This window comes from Macaca thibetana, chromosome 17 (genome assembly GCF_024542745.1).
Source record: "Macaca thibetana thibetana isolate TM-01 chromosome 17, ASM2454274v1, whole genome shotgun sequence".
NCBI lineage: Eukaryota > Metazoa > Chordata > Mammalia > Primates > Cercopithecidae > Macaca > Macaca thibetana.
Genome location: NC_065594.1, coordinates 18,205,892 through 18,226,525, shown reverse-complemented (window position 1 = coordinate 18,226,525; position 20,634 = coordinate 18,205,892). Strand labels below are relative to the sequence as shown.

The following is a 20,634-nucleotide window of genomic DNA, read 5'->3' as shown; positions in this document are numbered from 1 at the left end:
GCCCATTTTCTGATTCAAAGACGGCTTCTTCTCCCTGTCGCCTCACAGGGTGGAAGGGCACTTGACTTTTATTGACAGAATCTCCAAAGTGAAAATAATAAAAGTAAAAAAGTGAAGGACACTCTACAGTCTACAATAATATAGTAACAACATTTATTTTTCCAGATGAGTTTAAAATGTCAGCAATTATATGCATTGTGACCTGTTGGATGAAAATATTGTATCCCCGCTCCTTAAACGTATCAGTAGGAAGACAAAAGTGATAATTTGTGTAGTAATAAATTCATTCTGTCCACAAAAGGCAGCTCTTTAAAGCACTAATGATAATTCAGTGGTACTAAAATGGAATTACTGAAAGACCTAAGTACCAAAACTGAATCCAGCTCTTACCCAGGCATCCTTTGATTGCAACTCTTAAGGAAATGTTAGAGAGAAGAAATTGGAGTGTCACCGACCCAGAAGATCAAACGGTGTTGGATTGTATTTTAAAGTATTAACTACAGGTTTTGATCATCTTAGTTTCATTTTTCTGGATTATTAACCTGTCCTATAGAAATATAATACTTTATAATGAGACAAATTAGAAGATTATACTGATAGTTTGAGATCTAATATTCCTTAAATTCTCCATTTTTCTTGAGAATCAGAGATCAGCTCTTGATTATCCCCAGGGATGAAGGGAAACTGGGTTGGACCATCCAAAGCAATCAATAATTCTGAAATCAATTGCATTTGCCTAGGGAATGCAATAAAAGAACTCAATTGAAGTATATCTTAGGAAGTCCATGTATACACTCAAAACCCCTGGGCCTGACCTTGACTTTGGCCTTATCCCATTGCTCTTAGGTGGCTGATGGGCTAGAACTGTATTGAAGAGAACGTTAGATTCTTCTTTTCCTTAACCATATCACACACGACTTGCTTGTTGAATTCTTCCTCCTGTCATGATACACATTGCAGTAATTTGTCTGTCTTGTTCAACTCACACCCATGCTGTTGAGTTAAAGAACGAATGAATGGACTACCTGCCCAGGGAAGGCAAGGGACTCACTTCATACCAGGTAGCTAGTCATGAGATAGAAGTAGAAACACTCCCTTACCAACGGCGTGGCCTGATTTTCACTTAGCTGCTGCTTCTATCAGTCTGGATTCCTTAGCTGGAGTACTAATGCTTGCCTTGCCAGTGTTGAATATTTTAATGAAATTTAAGTGAGATAATCAAGGTAAGTTGTTTTTTTTTTAATTTAAACATTATAAAAAACATGACACATAAAGTATTTTACTTGCTTTTTGAGATTAAGGGTTCTCTATTTTTAGGCAAAAGGTACTGCATGAGTTAAATGCCCATCATTATATACTTCAAGGCTACTCGTAATGGAAATACTGCATAAACCTAAAATTGATATAGCTTAATTCGTCCTTCTTAATTTGCCTGATGCTACCTTTTATTTTTTTTTTTTGCTCTAATGTAAATTCAGTGAAATGTTAGATATTTTATTTGAGTAAACGAGGCTTATTTTAAGCCATAACTGCGATGCCATCACTTAAATGTAGTTCTTCAAGTAAAGCCAGTGAAAATGTATTCTATTAGGTGGAAGAATGACCTCAACTCTCAGGGTAAGGCCAAAAAAAGAACGGCCTTGTGTGTTCTTCTGCCTGGTATATGCAGGTGAGTGAAGTCAGCAGGCTTCTCTCTATCCCAAGTGTTCATAAAAAGCTTTTGAAAGGTTAGGATTCCGGGAGGCCTCTTTGTTCCTGGCATCTCAGTGTATTCCAGGCTGCTTCTGGCACAAGTAGCAACAAGGTCACTATCTCTGGGGGAAGGAAACTGAGACAGATGGACAAAACCAGAGGATGGTACGGAACTATAGAGAACAGAGCCAGCTAAGCAAGAGGAGAGCATTATAAAGAGAAATGGACTAGGATGCCCTGTTTTTAAATGGAGTGGCTGTCCCGGTAATACTATCAATGGATATGTCTGTTTTTCACATCTAAATTTATGCATTGGCCATTATTCTTGCGGCTCTTCCTTTAGCTTGAATTACAGTCTTCAGCATCTTAATTGCGGTGTTTGAATGAGGCAGCAGAAGAGGAATGTGTGTGAGACGCCCGGTGTCTGGGTATCATCATAATGAGCCTAGCAGAGCCCTGCACAAAGTCCTCCTGTCACCTCACACTCCATGTGAGACAGCACTGGGATCTGTGAAGAAAGGGAGGAGCGTCTCCCTACTGCTGCACTTTACATTTTTAAGACATTATCATAATATAGGAAATTGTCGTTTTACATTTGCATTCACCGAAATGTATGACCCCCCCTCCTCCCTTTCTCAGAAGTTTCTAAGTTGAAGGCTGTTATTTCTGAATTTGGTGATTTGTATCAAAACCTGCGCTAACTGGCTTAGTATGTAAGAGTTTCTCTTTGAAGGGCAAACATTTCAAATATTGAGTCCTCCTAGTACTCCATAATCTGGACTGGCAGAAGATTGTTTTTCAGTGCCATGTGCTGTGTTGATTTTCTTTTACTGTGAAGCCTTGTCTGGATTAAACCTGTGTCCTGTGGATTGCTTCACTTCCCTCTGCAGCCCGGTGGGGAGTGGGACCAGCTGGTATAATTCTGTTGACCTCATTTAAACTCTCTGTTATATACTCTTTTTTTTTTTTTAACCTTGATGTATCTTTACATAACAAATTGTCTATAGAAAGTTTTTGTTCCTTTAAAGTATGGGGTTCCTCTTGGGGCTTCATGAAGATCATATTCATTCATTTCATGGCCCTGGTCCAAAAATAGTTTTTAAGCTCATCTTATGCACGTGCATGCGGACATACATGCACACACACACATATTTCCTGTAGCTTTACACTTCTGCTTTCTATAGTTTTATTGCTATGCTTAGATAGAATTTTTCTCACAATATTTTACAGAAATTACTTGAATATATACTAGAATCTTTAGATCTTTAGGAATATTAGTAAAGGATGTAACTTGATAATGCTTTTAAAAAGACCAGGAAAGGAGAATCTATTTGGCTCAACCTACTTTATGAGACTTATTAAAAAGAAAATATTAACAGTAGAGACATATGCTGATAGGACATGTAAGGAATTAAACTATCATTGTAAGACCATGCTTTGTTATAAACAGCTTTTTATGTACTTTGCAAATGTACTACTTTTATCTTCTGAATAACATACATTTGAGTTCAAAACAAGCTCATTTAATAGCCTACAATAGTGCAAGTTTGATTTAGTGGCTTTTTGTGAAAGTTTTCTTTCTTAGGCTAGGTTATGTAATAGGTTGGCTACAGGCCAATTGTTTCTCAGAAAAGGTTAACAATGATTATAAACCCTGATCTTCTTCAATCACAAAGCATTTTCCCAGTTTGGAAATAAATTTACTTATAATCATAATGCCAACTGATGTTTTTCCTTTACCCATTTTTAATCACCCAATATCTTAGTTGCTGCAGAATAAAACAAAAGTTCAGGTTTTCTTGTTTTTATCAGAAATATGAACAAACTTAATAATATCTTCCATTGACTCTGTAAACTATATTTAATCACACCTCTCCCCATTTCTAAATAAATAAGCAAACAAAATGGATCTCATGACTGGGAGAAAAACCTGACAAGTTTGCATTTTAGCTTCAGTGCACATTTCATGGGCAATCGTAAGCCAGCAACTGGTGTTTCCAATCCAGCTATCTTCCGGAGAGTAGAAATAAAATATTACCTAATATTAGTGTGAGTTAGAATAAAACTTTTCATGGTAAATTTGTGGTAATTGAGGGTCCTAATATGTGACATCAGCTTTTGTTTTATTATTTTGACTCCTATTGTGACATTAATTACATTTTTCTTTCCGGGTCAGGGTCCCTACTGCTCAGTTACTGTATGTTTATAGTCTAATTTAATTTTATAATTGAGCTAAGTAATAGATGGTATGGGAAAATTTTATAGATCACAAAATGGCCTATAGTAACATTAGCTGGAGCCATATGAGATGACTGATATTTGACTGTTCTTGACCTACAGAAATGGTATTCACTTAGTTCAGACCTACCAAAACCCCACTATTTAATTGTTCCAATCAAGAAGCCACCCACTTAGTACACCTGGGTGAACTAGCAGCACCCACTGAGTGCAGGCAAAATCAGCTTGAAGTTCTTAGAATCTAAGCATGGATAGATAGAGAGAGACACAGACATCACTCTATATAGCCATTTCTAGGTAGATACCTCACACCCACACACCCACATACATATAGGTATTGTTTTAAGTCCTTTAAATGGATAGCTTTCTAAAATGAATTAGTACTTTTATAACTCATTAAACTGACTAAACCAAACAAAATAGGAACTTTCTGAATGAATCAGACATCAGAATGAACATCAACTCTTCTACTATGAATGCAGTACCATGATGCCAGTGGGACCTATTGAGTTATATTAGTTCTCACTGCAGTATCCCCAGACTATTGTGCTTTTTAAGCTTTTGTCAGTTTTAACAGATTTTCTATTTTGTCTACTATTGTATCTCTGCTCTCATAGAACCTATAACAAGTACTAACTCCATTTATTTATGGCTTCTAACATTCTTTGGATTTAGAAAACAGGTCTAAAATATTAGAAAATATTATAAATTTATGGTTTTTTTTAGGTAAAGCATAAAAGCAAATAATCTGTAAAACTGATGGTGTATGAGTTTCTCCTCCAAGACAGAGCAAAGAGTTTTATGACTTGACTTTTGTGACTTGACTAATTGATTCTCAGTTGTGTTCCAAATATGAGATGTCAGATGAGTATTTGTGGATACAGGAGATGTTATAAGAAGAAGCCAGGAAAGGTAAATCTGATGCAGAGCTGTGGAAATTAGCAAACTATTCAATCTTCGTTTTAAATTCCCTTTTTTTTTTTTTTTTTTGCTACTTTCAGAATCATTGAACTCTTAACCATTGACGTTGGAGGGACTTGGCAACTGAGTCACAATTGAGTCACAGATATTGTGACTTTAAATCTTTAGGTTAATAGCACTCACTTTTCAGTGTGGGCTCCAGTGGTATCCACAATATTGAAATCTTAATTGCTTAGATGATTTGGCTCAGTCTGTATATCTTTCTTATGTTCTGTTCTGAAAACAAGTTCCATCATATAAATTAAAGGTAAGGCAGTCTGTTGTGTAAATTTAGGCTCATTTTAAATCCCAAACTTTAAACCGAACGTTAACTATTTCACAGTTACAATATTTTTCGGATGGCAAAATTGTAAATCTAGTTCTGTAAATAATATTGTGGGAAATTCACAATTGCAATGTTGGAAAATACTTTTCCTATCAATACTATTTTTTCATATTTTCTTATTTCATATCCATTCACACCCTTGACCAGGACAAATGAGCACATTTTTTATTATAATGCTCACCCTTTATAACCATACAAGTAAAAATTACTTTATTAATTTGTCAGATTTAGAATTAGGTGTTAATGTGTTTGGTACATTAGTGTCTTAAGTACATTTTACACGTATGTGTTTAGTGCCTGTTTCAAGTAACGGTCATGAAATGTAGTGAGGAATATCACTGATCATTCAGAACAGAGGGTCAGTTTACAGTTGACGTGGACGTGGGTATCTGTGAGTGCTGGAGGCCCATGCGCGGAGGTGCAGTGGAAAAGCTTCCCCGGCTTGTGAAGCAAGTAGCACCTCCCTTACCCTATTAAAGTTGCAGACTAGGAATAAGTTTCCATTGGTGCATTGACATGGTTGAGGCAGTTTTAGAAGGTCTGACAGCACTGGGATTAGCTCCCCAGATCAGATGACTTCTAATGCATCTGCTCACATTGTTTTGCCAGCTTTCAATTGGCCAGGTTCCCCAGTAAGTTCCTTTCATTGCAAATCTAATCCCCTTTACAAAGTAGAGTATTACTCTTAGTTTTGTCCTGAAATAAGCACATTAAGTAATTCGTTATAGTCTTCCAGTAAACGGGTCCTGTTACAGGCATTTTAAATATTTCCAAATGATCTTGTTAGATTAACATCAGTAAATTAAAAGTGTATTTCACCTGCCTGAATTTAGCCAAAAGTTCTATTAAAAAGAATTATAGCCATGTGATTTCTGTTAATGAGGCTTTTCCATATTTAAATCTAGAGCTACCACCAGACCTGACCATAGAAATTTTGTACATTATGTTGTACATCGTTTACAGAAAATGAAAGTAGAGATACAAGAATGAAGAATTTCTATTGTGCCTAATGTCTGCTCTTCTCATAATTACATAATTTAGCCAATGCACCAGATTCTTTAGATAACCTTGTTCCCGCCTCTTTAAAGAATCCTTCTCTATTTTGCAAACTTCCCCACTTTCCTACCTGATGAATAAATGTGCAGTATAGACAAAGCTCCCGCATAGAAGCAGGTCGTGTTCCATAATGTATTTGTTTGGACCTCAGAATATTATGATATATAGGATCTGAGGCCAATAAACAAGAGCATATTTAACACAAAATGTACCCTGAATAATAGTGCTATCAAACTGAGTCATCTTGGAGAACATTATTTCTATGAAAAGTGAGGCTTCCAAAAATTTAAATGCAAGCAACAAATCTGCTCTCACTGAAACTCTGTAGCTTTGAGATCTGTGCCTTCCCACCACCCCTGAGAACTGGGAGGAGACTCCCACAGTTCTGAACATGTGATTGATTTGGCCTGGTGCCTGGCTACAATTAAGGAGATTAGGAGTTTGGGAAGAGGGTAGCACAAATATTCTGGGTCAAGGAATTAGAATGAAGATGGGAGGACTATGTGAAGGGTCTGGATGAGGAAAGAGGAATGGAAGAACATCCCCAGATGAATTCCCTCCTTTTTCCTTATGTTTTCTCCTTATCCTTCCTGCTTCTCACTTTCCAGACTTTTCAAAATTATCAGTAATTTATGAAGGGTGGAGAAGAGCAATGGCCCAAATACTCTACTAGGTTGGGGATGGATCTCCCTCTTCTTGCATCCCTCCCTGTTCCTCTCTTGCTCTGTGAGAACTCAACCCTTGAGTGACCTTGGTGCCACTGAGAAGTAGATAGTTGAGACTGAGCACTGGGTGCAGAATATACTCCATGTGTTGTTGAAGAGGCCTGAAGTCCAGTAGCAACAGGTAAGGGAAAGCGGATTCCTCTTTCAGGCTCTCTGGGCTTGCCGGTCTTATCAGTTAGATGTGTGATATTACTGCTTTTCATTTAGTATACACAGTATCTTTCATGGAGTACTCTCCAGCTCAAGAATTCCAGGTCTGATCTTACCTATGGGGTGGAGTTTAATGAATCTGATAAAAATTGGCAGTTCAACCAGGGTCCTCTTAAAGACTTGATTCCTAAGTTAGATGTATCAATTTAAAAAGATGTAGTGAAGTATAGGCATTATGAACAGTAAGAGAAAGTTTAAAAAAAGATTATAAAATTTTCACTTATAATTTCATCTGCTTTTGGATACTCTAGAGAGTCTGTACTGTACTAAATGGGCACACTCAAATTCAATGCATATTGATCCTTTTGTGGTTCATAAGTATGATGATTGGGTTTCACAGTAATGTGTGAGATGTGCCTCCTTCAGCCTTATCAGGATGTTGGCACATTACCCATCTGATATAAAAAAAAAGTCAGTACATACTTAACTCTGTGTTCCCATACAAGGCCAACTTAGATTTGTGGTTTGAAAGAATTTGGTCTCTAATGTGTTCATTTAATAGTCTGTGGCTAATTAATTGACTTGGTTAGAATTCAGCTCTAGGGAGCTTAAGGTCAAGGGCTCAATTTCCCTGTGGACCAGTTTATCTTTTCCGTTTCATGGTCATTGATTACACTCCTAATCCCTATTCAGGTGACTTCCAAAGTTATGTTATTGATTATGACAGATTGGATATGCACAAATTAAAGCAAAACCTTTACCAGAGCAAATTTATTGCATATAGTTGACAAGTCGAAATGGCATGCCACTTAGTATCGTGAAGTTTGCTATTGGATGGGACCTAAATGAAAATACCGGCTTTGCCACTTAACTAGAGGGCAATATGGTTTACTTTCCTAAATCTTAGTTTCTCTATCTACACAATGAAGATGGCATCAGCCTCATAGGGAAGCCTTGAGGATCACTGAGATCCTCAGATACAGTGTTAGTTGTGGTACACAGTTGGGACATGATCTTTGTTTACACTGGCCCAGTTCTCTCAGGGTATACTGTCCCATGCTGCATGTCCTAGGGCCTCTGCTTACTCTGTGCTCTGCAGATGGTATCTGTTTAACTTCTGCACCCACCATAGTTCATCAATAGCTGTCTCCAGCTCTACATCAGGAGAGCTTGAGAGCTTGCCTGTGAGGACAGTTTGTTCAATGATTTCTCCTATTTCATAGCACCTTTCAACTAAATGGTTCTGAGTGGTAGGAGTTACAGTGCATAGGAGAGGATGGGAGTCTCATAGAAACATACACAAAAGATAAGTAGGCCTACTCTGTTGGAGGAGATTACATAGATGGGCTTCAGGCTGTATCTGAATCTTCATATTTCTTCCACTTTATCAGGGCCTTCCAGTAAGTTCTCATCCTAAAGTCATTTTCAAGTTTGTGCTCCTAACTACCCTGCTCATTTCCTTATTTGTAAATTTGTTCATCTCCCAGGAGAGGGCTAGAAAGTAATAGGTATCATAAAGAAGACTTGGCATACAAATTATAAATAAGATCAATAAAAATATGACGGAATGATGCTTTTTAATTCTCCTTCTAAGATTATTAGCTCTTTTTTGTGGAGAGAAAAATGCAAATGTGATGCTAATTATGAAGATCCATCTGTTATGCTTAAAGTACCACAGAAAAAAAAGCCTAAATTTAAAGTTCTTCTATAGTACTTCGCAACCTTTGAAGACTCATTTTGGAGAGGCTGTTTCCATTTCAAACAAACTTTGATGTCCTCTAAGGCAGGATATCTACCTGAAAGACTCTGAGTTGCTATTTGAAGAGGCCAGTTTATTCTGATGTGCCACTATTTTTTGTTTGTTTTATTCTGCTGTACCAAATATGTAGTTAATGGACAACTGAATAATTATTTGGAAAGAATTGTTAAATAAATGATGAAAAGCAAACATTAGATAACTACCAACCCCTGAGTACTTACTCAGCTCAGAATTTGTTTCTTTTAATACCCTTCCTGGGCAGGGATTCCAAAGCGTACTTTAATAAACGTCTATTGAAATCTGTTCTATACTAAGACTGAGCATTCTCCTGGTAATTTGGGTCAGGTCCAGTTTAGGAGCTGGGTGAGAAATTCATCTGACCTCTCTCATCCTGTGTTTTTTTAATTTGTAAAATTGGAAAAGTTATTTTCAATAAATCTTCACAAAGTCCCAAGTTAAAGAACCTGAGTATTGTTAAAGCCCCAAATTCATGTTCTTTCCATTGTGTGATGTGATGTCATATGGCATTTATAAGTTTTATAAGTTTATAAGATTTATAAGTTATCAAGGTAAAGGGAGTGAGTCCATTTCATGCTGCTATAATAGAGTACCACAGAATGGGTAATTAATAAACAATAGAAGTTTGCTGAGCCTATAGTTCTGGAGGTTGGGAAGTTCAGGATCAAGGGGATGTGTCTGGTGAGGACCCTCTTGCTGCATGATAATAAGACTGAAAGCATCACATGGTGACAGTATGCACAAGAGTTAGCAAGAGAGGACTGAATTCACTCCTACGATAATGACAAACTCACTCCTGAGGCAATGCCATTAGTCCATTTAATAAGGGCATCCCTGCCTCTGTGGCTTTGCTGGACTCAGTCCACTCAGCAGGTCTCACAGGTTAAAGTCTTGTGCCTGCAGTTTTTCCTGGCTGGAGTTGCACACTGGTGACTCTGTGGTTCATGGTCTCAGGGGCCACACCACTCCCATGGCTCCACTAGGCATTGCTCTAGCAGGGACTCTCTCCAGTGGTTCCACCCCTGTGACAAGTCTTTGCCTGAGCCTCCAGGCTGTCTGTAACATCCTTTGATACCTAGATGGAGGCTGCCATGGCCCCACAACTCTTGCATTCTGTGTGCCTTCAGAATTAGCACCATATGGATGTTACCAAGTTTTATAGCTTGTACCTTGTGGTGTGGCAGGTGAAGCCACACCTCAGCTCACTTGAACCATGGCCAGAGCATGCTGAGGGATGCTGTACCAGAATTCCAGGAGTGGAGTCACAAGGCAGTATAGGGCAGCAAATGTTGAAGTCTTGTGGGCGCCTCTCTGGAAACCTTGCCCTTGAGGTTCTAGCTTGCCTTGAAGATCTCTGAAATGCCTTCAGGGTCATTGTCCTATAGTCTTGATGAGTAGAACCTGGCTTCCTTCTATCCATATGAATCCGTTTAGCAAATGTCTCTTGGCCACACCTTTAGTATTCTCTCCTGAACAAACTTTTTTATTCTTTATATGGTCAGGCTGATAGTTTTCCAAATCTTGGCATTCTACTTTCCTTTTAATTATAAATCCCATTTTTACATCATTTCTCTCTTCCTTCATTTTACTGTAAGTATCTAAAAGAAGCCATGCAGCAGCTTGAACACTTTGCTGCTTAGATATTTCTTCTGCCAGATATCCTAGTTCCTCACTCTTAAGTGCTGCCTTCCACAAAGTTCTAGGACCTGGACTTAATTCCATGAAGTTCTTTACAACTGTATAACTAGGATAAAGGATGGCCTTTATTCCACTTTCCAATGCTCCTTGACTTATGATGTGGTTACATCTTGATAAACCCATTGTATGTTGAAAATACAGTAAGTCGAAAATACATTTAACACACCAAACCTACTGAACATCATAGCTTAGGATAGCCTACCATAAACATGCCCAGAATGCTCACATTAGCCTATAGACAAAAGCCTATTATATAATCAAGTATGGAATATCTCATGTAATTTATTGAATACTATATTGAAAGTGAAAAAGAGAATGGTTGTATGGGTACTGAAAGAACCATTTCTATTGAATGCATATTACTTTCACACCATCATAAAGTAAAAAAATTGTTTAAGTTGGGGACCATCTATATCTGTTTCTCATGTCTATTTGATACTATATCAGAATGGCCCTTACACTCCGTATTTCTACCAACATTCTGACCATGACGAGTTAAGTAATCCCTAGGAAGATTTAGGTTCTCCGTACAGCTCTTGTCTTCTTCTGAACCCTCACCAGAAATGCCCTTACCACTCCATTTATAGCAATCCAGGCTTTTACTAGCCTGCTGCTCCAAATTTTTCCAGCCTATATACATTACTCAATTCTAAAGCTGCCTCCACTTTTCAGGTATTTGTTATAGCAACAACCCCATTCTGTGTACCAATTTTCTGCCTTAGTCTGTTTTATGCTGCTATAACACAACACCAGAGATTTGGGAGTTTATAAAGAAATGAAATTTATTCTGCTCATGGTCTGGTGGCTGGGAATGCCAAGACTGAGGGACTGCATCTTGCGAGGGTCTTCTTGCTGTGTCAACCCATGACAAGAAAGCAGGAGGGCAAAAGAGTGCACATGAGAGACACAGGAAGAAAAGGGGACAGAACTCATCCTTTTCTCATGAACCAACTCCAGCAATAACTAACCAATGCCCATGTTAATTAACTTACTCCCGTAATAACATCGTGAATGCATTTATGAGGGCAGAACTCTTGTGACCTAATCACCTCTTAAAGGTGCCACTTCTAGACACCATTGCCTTGGGGATTCAGTTTCCAACACATGAACTTTGGAGGATGCATTGAAGCCACAGCAGGGACTAATGGAAGACACTAGATATTTTCAACTCTCTGAAAAAGGAGAGAAAGAGAGAGAGAGAGAGAAAGAGAACAAGCTTCAGTTAGCTCAGGAACTGAGACATGAGGGCCGGCTCTGATTGAGGACAGTAGTATTTGAAATGATCCCTGAGTTGTTCTCACCATAAAAGCCAGGGATGGAATTTTAAGAAGGAGATTGTTCTTAATAGTGCCAAATGCTGCAGAGAAGTCCAAAAGAGGGAAAACAAAGACAAGGCAAAAATTCACAGTGCAAAAAAACAGAATAGAATTACAGAGCCCGAAGAACTTCTGAAATCTTCATTAATATAATACACATACCAGAAAACTCAGATCAAGAAAGAGAGACACTTAGGCAGAGCTACATAGCTAATCAGCAGTCGTTCCCAGATTGGTTCTGTCTCCTGATTCCCAGTCTATGCCCTCCCTCTCATTTCATGCCTTCTCTTCCCCTTGTAGCTAGTTAGTGCCCATACAGACACTTTAGCACTTTCCAAAGTTTTGATTGTAATGATATTTTAATTAACTTTTTTTTTTTTTTTTTTTTTTTTGAGACAGAGTCTCGCTCTGTCACCCAAGCTGGAGTGCAGTGGCGTGATCCTGGCTCACTGAAAGCTCCGCCTGCTGGGTTCACGCCATTCTCCTGCCTCAGCCTCCCAAGTAGCTGGGACTACAGGCGCCCGCCACCGCGCCCAGCTCATTTTTTGTATTTTTTTTAGTAGAGACGGGGTTTCACCATGGTTTCGATCTCCTGACCTTGTGATCCGCCCGCCTCGGCCTCCCAAAGTGCTGGGATTACAGGCGTGAGCCACCGTGCCCGGCGATATTTTAAATGTGAACATCAGTCTCAGCAGAAAGTTTCTCCACACGTGGAAATTTATTTGGGGCAATATAAGTGTTAAACATATTTTTCTTAAGGTTTGCTCAAGAGCTTCTTATACTGAAAAACTTACACATCATCTCTTAATAGCTAAGAATATGTACGCTGATAATAAATAAAGGGAATTTGTGATATGACATTTATAATAATTTAACAGAATACTTTTTGACATATTCAAATTTTTCAATTTTCTAATTTTTTTAAAAAAGACTCAGTTCTTTCACATGATCATAAAAGACTATTTGATATGTAGAGACACCTAAAGAAGTTTTAGCCAGCCGGGGGTGGTGGCTCATGCCTGTAATCCCAGCCTGAGGCAGGCGGACCACCTGAGGTCAGGAGTTCAAGACCAGCCTGGCCAATGTGGTGAAACCTGGTCTCTACTAAAAATACAAAATTAGCCGGGCATGGTGGCACATGCCTGTAATCCCAGCTACTTGGGAGGCTGAGGCAGGAGAATTGCTTGAACCGGGGAGGTGGAGGTTGCAGTGAGCCAAGGCCTCACCATTGCACTCCAGCCTGGGCAACAAGAGTGAAATTCTGTCTCCAAAATAAAAAAAAAAAATTTTAGTCCAGGTGCAGTGCAGTGGCTGGCTTACAACTTTAATCCCAGCTCTTTGGGAAGCTGAGTCAGGCAGATTGCTCGAGCCCAGGAGTTCAAAACCAGACTGAGACACATGCTGAAATCCTATCTCTACAAAAAATACAGTAATAGCTGGGCATGGTGGCATGTGCCTGTAGTCCTAGCTACTTGGGAGGCTGAGGTGGGAGGATCGCTTGAGCCCAGGAGGTCAAGGCTGCAGGGGGCCATAATCATGCCTGTGCACCCCAGCCTGGGTGACAGAGTGAGACCCTGTCTCAAAATAATAATAATAATAAAGTATTTTGGGTTTTTTTTTCAGGAATTCTGAATTTAATTGATGAGAAATTGAAGCAATGTATCAGGAAGGTGGTAGACTTTTCCTCCATTTTCCTCCATGGTGGTCCTATAAATTGCTGCCCCAGCCATATTTTAAATTCCTATGGCCAGGTTAGTTTAGGTGTTTTGTTCAGTATTTTTAACTTCCTCATCAACTAATAGCCTAATAAACAATGCATTTAACAAAGCAGGGACCTGGTGCAGTGGCGCACACCTGTAATACCAACACTTTGGGAGGGAGAGGCAGAAGGATCATTCGACCCAGGAGTTTAAGGCCAACCTGAGCAACAGAGAGATCCTTTCTCCAAAAAAACAAAATGAAAAACAAAAACAAAAACAAAAAAAATTAAATTAGTTGGCATGGTGGCACCTGCCTGTGGTCCCAGCTACTCGGGAGGCTTGTATTAGTCCATTTTCATGCCGCTGACGAAGACATACCTGAGACTGGGTATTTTACAAAAGAAAGAGGTTATTGGACTTAGAGTTTCACATGGCTGGGGAGGCCTCACAATCATGGTAGAAGGTAAAAGGCACATCTCACATGGCAGTAGACAAGAGAAGAGAGCTTGTGCAAAGAAACTCCCATTTTTTAAAACCATCAGACCTCGTGAGACTCATCCACTATCACGAGAACAGCACAGGAAAGACCCACCCCTGTAATTCAATCATCTCCCACCAGGTTCCTCCCACAACACGTGGGAATTGTGGGAGTTACAATTCAACATGAGATTTGGGTGGGGACACAGCCGAACCATATCAAGGCTGAAGCAGGAGGATTGCTTGAGCCTAGGAGGTCAAGGCTATAGTGAGCCATGAGTGCCCCTCTGCACTTCAGTCTGAGTGACAAAGCAAGACCCTGTCTCAAAAACGACAGCAATAACAACAAAAACAAGGCAGGTATCAAGCTCCAAGAAAGGGTGTATCTGTGTAACTGGAGATTATAAATAAAGTCAAAGAAAGGGCCTATGTATTTGCTATCTGTTTTCTGTTTGTTTATGTGCATTTGTATATAAATTTGTATATAAAGACTCGTGTCTCACTTTGTTGCCCAGGTGGGTCTTGAACTCTCTGCCTCAAGCAATCCTCCCACCTTGGCCTCCCAGAGGGCTTAAATTACAGGCATAAGCCACCACACCTGACGGGCTTACTGTTTTTTAAACAGAGTATAGACCACACCAAAGCTCTGGGCTCTGAGCCAACCCAGAGTAACACTATGGAGTTGACTAAATTTGTCTTTAAATTTATACCCACCACCTTCACCCAGTCATTATACTTACCTCTTCCTTAGGAAATGTGATGTATCATTGCAGTCTCTCCAGATAACTCTCTAAGATATCTTCTGCTCATCTGGTTATATGATCTCTCTCTCAATGCCATTTTAAGCCATGATGAGACTTCTTCCTCTAATACATACTTTACTGTTCAGGCTCTGTGTATTAACTGATTAAACTTAAAAACAGTTACTTAATGAGGTTGGACTAGAGAAGACTGTAGCCACTGTTACTGCATTAGTTCATTTTCACACTGCTGTAAAGAAATACCTAAGACTGGGTAATTTATAAAGAAAAGAGGTTTAATTGACTCACAGTTCTACAGATTGTACAGGAAGCATAGCAGCTTTTACTTCTGCAGAGTCCTCAGGGAGATTTTAATCATGGTAGAAGGCAAAGGGGGAGTGAGGGAGGCACTTCACATGCCAGAGGAGGAGAGAGAGAGAGAGAGAGAGAGCAGGGAGGTGCTACAGGCTTTTAAACAACCAGCTCTCATGAGAACAGCACCAACGGGGATAGTGTTAAACCATTCATGAGAAACAGCCCCCATGATCCAATCACCTCCCACCAGGCCCCATCTCCAACATAGGGATTTATAATTTGACATGATATTTGGGCAGGGACAAAGATCCAAACCATATTATTATACCCTAGACCCCTCCAAATCTTATGTCCCACCTCATATTGCAAAATACAATCATGCCTTCCCAACAGTCCCCCAAAGCCTTAACTCATTCCAGCATTAACTCAAAAATCCAAAGTCTAAAGTCTTATCTGAGACAAGGCTAGTCCCTTCCAACTATTAGCCTGTAAAGTCAAAACAAGTTAGTTACTCCGAAGATACAATGTGGATATAGGCATTGGGTATATTCTAAAAAGGAGAAATTGGTCAAAAGAAGGGGGCTACAGGCAAGTCCAGGACCCAGCAGGGCAATCATTACATCTTAAAGTTCCAAAATAATCTCCTTTGACTGCATGCCTCACATCCAGGGCACACTGGTGCAAGGAGTAGGCTACCAAAGCCCTGGGCCATTCCATCCCTGAGGGTTTGCAGGGTTCAGCCCCCTTGGCTGCTCTCAAGGACTGCCATTGAGTGCTTGCGGCTTTTCCAGGCACATGGTGCAAGCTGTTGATGGATCTAACATTCTGGGTCTGGAGGATGGTGACCCTCTTTTCACAGCTCTACTAGGCAGTGCCCCAGTGGGGACTTTGTGTGGGACTCCAACCCCACATTTTGCCTCTGCATTGCCCTAGTAGAGGTTCTGCATGGGGGCTCCATCCCTGCAGCAGGCTTCTACCTGGACATTCAGGCTTTTCTGTACATCCTCTGAAATCTAGGTAGAGGCCCCTAAACCTCAACTCTTGTACTCTGCATACCTTCAGGTTTAATACCATATGGAAGTTGCCAAGGATTAAGGCTTTCACCCTCAGAAACTGTGGCCTGAGCTTTACCTGGGCCCCTTTGAACCACAGCTGGAGCTGAAACGTCTGGGATGCAGTAAGCAGGGTTCTGAGTCTGCAGAGGGCAATGGGGCCCTGGGCCTGGCCCAATAAACCATTATTCCCTCCTTGGCCTCTGGGCCTGTGATGGGAGGGGCTTCCCTGAAGGTCTCTGAAATGCCTTCAAGGCCTTTATCTCATTGTCTTGGATATTAGCACTTGGCTCCTCTTTACATATGCAAATTTCTGCAGCCTGGTTAAATTCCTCCCCTGAAAATGGGCTTTTCTTTTCTACCATATGGCCAGGATGCAAATTTTCCAAACTTTTAGGCTCTGTTTCCCTTTTAAATGTAAGTTCCAATTTCAGTTCATTTATTTGCTTATGTATATGACCATAGGTGGTTAGAAGCAACAAGGTCACATCTTGAATGCTTTGCTGCTTAGAAATTTCTTCCACCGGATACCCTAAATCATCAATCTCAAGTTCAAAATTCCACAGATCCTTAGAGCCGGGGCACAATGCAGCCAGGCTGTTTGCTAAAGCATAGCAAAAGTGACCTTTACTCCAGTTTCCAATAAGTTCCTCATTTCCATCTGAGATCTCCTCAGCCTGGACTTCACTGTCTATATCACTATCAGAATTTTGGTCACAACAATTTAACAAGTCTCTAGGAAATTCCAAACCTTTTTTCATTTTTCTGTCTCCTTTTGGGTATCCCAGATGGTTCTAACCTCTGCCTGTTACCTAGTTCCACACTTTTAGGTATCTTTATAGCAGTGTCCCTCTTCTGGGTACAAATGTTTATATTAGTTAATTCTTGCACTGCTGTAAAGAAATACATGAGACTTGATAATTTATTAAGGAAAAATATTTAATTGGTTCATGGTTCTTCAGGTTGTTCAGAAAGCATAGAAATTTCTGCTTCTAGGAAGTCCTCAGGGAGCTTTGAATACTGGTGAAGGCAAATGGGGAGAAAGGCACTTCCCATAGCCAGAGCAAGAGGAAAAGAGGGAGTGGGGAGGTGCTGCATACTTTTAAACAACCAGATCTCATGAGAACTCACTCACTATCACGAGTACAGCACCAAGGGTGATGGTGTTAAACAATTTATGAGAAACTGCCCAGATGATCCAATCACCTTCCACCAGGCCCCAACACCAACATTGGAAATTACAATTTGACATGATATTTGGGCAGGGAGACAGATCCAAACCATATTCATTACCCATTATAGTGATGTCGAAGAAAAGCAGGATTAAATGGGGAGTTAGAATCTAGAATTACAGTAATAACAACAATACTAATAATATGATTATAAAAGCACAGCAGCTTACATGTTTTGAGCACTTACCATCTACCAGAATATGTAAGCCTTTTTATATTATAATAAGTCTGTAAAATTTCTCACCTTTTGAATGAGGAGAGGTCTAGGCACGTTATAAAATATATCTGAGGATTTAGAGCTGTGGATTTCATCACAGGTCTGTTGAGTTCCAGTGGCTTAACTACTGTGCAATCAAGTGGTTAAGTGGACCCAACATGTAGGTCACTCTTAGGATCCACATACACCTCCCATTGTTGGGGCCATAGCTGTATTTAACAGCCATTATTAGGCACACACTGGGATGTTGAAAAGTCACACTAACTCAGGAAATTACAGTGATCAACATGATATTGATGTGTAACCTGCAACAGGTATGACCACACAAACCATAACATCGCTGTGCTTTATAATACATAATTTTAGAGAACAATGATTTAATATTTGTTGATAACCTGCAGATGAGGGGAAAAGTTGTTTTATCAGTTAGTATAGTTTATAAGTATTGGTAGGAACTAGAAGGTTAAAAACTTTTGACTAGGTGGGCAGGGGCTATGGAGAAGAAATATGTATATCAAGAATTGCCATCAGAGCGGGAAGAAAGGAAGGGATTGAATAAAAATGAACAGGGCAATGAAAAGGGAAGAGATGTTTCTCTAGACTAAAGCTATTGTCATGTATGATGTAATTCAGTTATTCATTTGTTTGTTAATTGGTTACTTTTTATTTAAGCAAGCCATGCTCATTTAAAAAATTTTAACAGGACATCAAAAATAAAAATTATATTACTCATAATTTCACAACTTTACTGATATAGTTAACATTGAAGTACATCTTTCTTCAGCTATTTTTCTCTGCATGTTGTATTTTATTTTGGGATCTTTTTGCATGTACTCCTCTAGAATGTTCACTGGCTGCACACAATTTTCTTATATTACTGGTTTTCAAATGATTTGGCCTCAGGACCCCTTTACATGCTTAACAATTGTTGAGGACTCCAAAGGATTCTGGTTTATACGATTGATACTTAAAGTAAAAATTAAAACTGAGAAAAGCTTAACATATTTATATAGTTATTAATTTAAAAATAATATTAAAACCAAATACATGTTAATATAAATAAATATATTTTCCAGAACAAAAGAATAGTTAAGAGTGACATTGTTTTCCAATTTTTTGTGAGCATCACTTCTTTAGTGACTGGTTTAATAGAAAATAGCTAAGTTCTCATATGTGTGCATATGACCCGTTTCAATATGTTGTTTTGATTGAAAATATGAAGAAAATACAGGTTCATACAAATATGTAGTTATTAAAGTGGCATTTTAATAGCATTTTGAGATAACGTTGAATATTCTTTGATGCCACACCAAAACTTGATGGGTAGTTGTTTCTAAAGGTTGGTTGAAATGTGGAATCCATGAGTTCTTCGTATTTCGCTGTCTATGTATATTATATATATATATATATATATATATATAAAATCCACCATCCTGTCTTGCATTTTGAATGGAGACTTTACCCATGCATAATTCTGTGACATTGTACATTAGTCATTTGGAAAATAACATTCTGAATTACATTCAACTTCTACATGTTGATACATTTTACTTCATAATATATAAAATATCATATAATGACCTCATCTAAAGGTCTTTAAGTATTGAGGAGCTTCCAAGCATACTGTGACAGAAACAAATCTTCCAACATTCTTATATTTGCTTGAAAGCTCAAATTTTACCATTGGCAACAAACAACTGTCAATGTGGATTCACTTTCCTCTTGGATAAAACATTTGCCCATGGCTCAAGTCTGGACAACAATACTTTGTCCTTTGTTGTTTCAAGTGAAATATTTTCATTAAAAAAAGGTTAATTTGGCTAAAAACCCAAAAACTCATTACACAAGTGCTTTATCTCAAGATAGCCATCATCTTTCTATGTGCGTATTTCTCATTTTGTCACAGAATATTAAAAAGATATGTACTCAGAGGTTGATTTACTTCTTTATCAAGGATATTCTTAAATAACATTGGCATTTTTTGATTGCAAGCGTGGAGGTGAAGTCTACATGACTGGGAGTAGTACAGTTTGGTGCTACAACCTTGACTCATGCTAAGGGCCATGCAATTTAACCTACCATTTCATTTGGGCCATCAGTGAGGCTGTCAGCTTGGTGAAAATGGGTAGTAACATTGCAATGTTACTATGAAAGCAAGTTGAAAAACAATTTAACCTGGCACCAAAATGATTGACATGTTTATAGCAATTTGACTACTATATAATATGCAAAGGAAAAAATGAAATTGGAATCACTCATGTTACAAATGCTTGATAGAGAAACAGCATCAGAGCAGAAAACATGGATTCTGGAGTTAGAATTCTGCTGCCTTCTTTGCATGCTTATTAGCTGTCTGACTTTGGACAAGTCATTTAATTTCCCATTCTTCATCGGTAAAAGGTCAATAATACATTTTCTTACAAAGATGTTGTAAAGGCAAAACAAGGCTGTGTGGAAAGTGCCTGATACAGTACCCAACATGTAGTAGGTCTTCCCTAACTAGAAGCCATTATATTTTTATTAATGGGAAAAGATCTCCCCAAATCAAGGTCTGGGGCCAAGAGGTGTCTTATCTAGATCCATGCTGCCTCTGAGCATGCAAATCAAAGAATCCATTGGTAGATGTGGTTGCAGGATGTGGGAAGAAAAATAGGAATCCAAAAACCTGATACAAGAGTCTGTAAGAGTCATCAAAACAGAAAAAGGGTCACAGATAGCAGGCTCTTTGCTGTCTTCTCCCAGAGAGCCAGGGAAACAGGAGCAGGAAATCGATGGGTTGAAGGGAGTAGAAGAAACAGATTTCATCCCAAAGGAGGTTCCTGGTGACTGCTGGATTATTCAGACTTCCTGGCTGAGAGAGCTGGTTTACAGGGCCAGGGTGGGATGGATAGGAATTCTTATACTTTTAGACTGAATAAGAATTTTCTTGCTAACATGACAGCT

General features: G+C 39.0%; 1 protein-coding gene and 1 non-coding gene across 3 annotated transcripts in view; both read left to right on the top strand.

The window, feature by feature from the left end:
• Positions 1 to 20,634, top strand: part of LHFPL6 (LHFPL tetraspan subfamily member 6) — a 263,153-nt gene that overhangs the window by 146,198 nt on the left and 96,321 nt on the right. The gene's annotated exons all lie outside the window — the stretch shown is intronic.
• LOC126940908 (small nucleolar RNA U13) lies at positions 7,527 to 7,628 on the top strand. The gene has a single exon (XR_007720979.1). It is a non-coding gene; the product is annotated as a small nucleolar RNA U13 (small nucleolar RNA).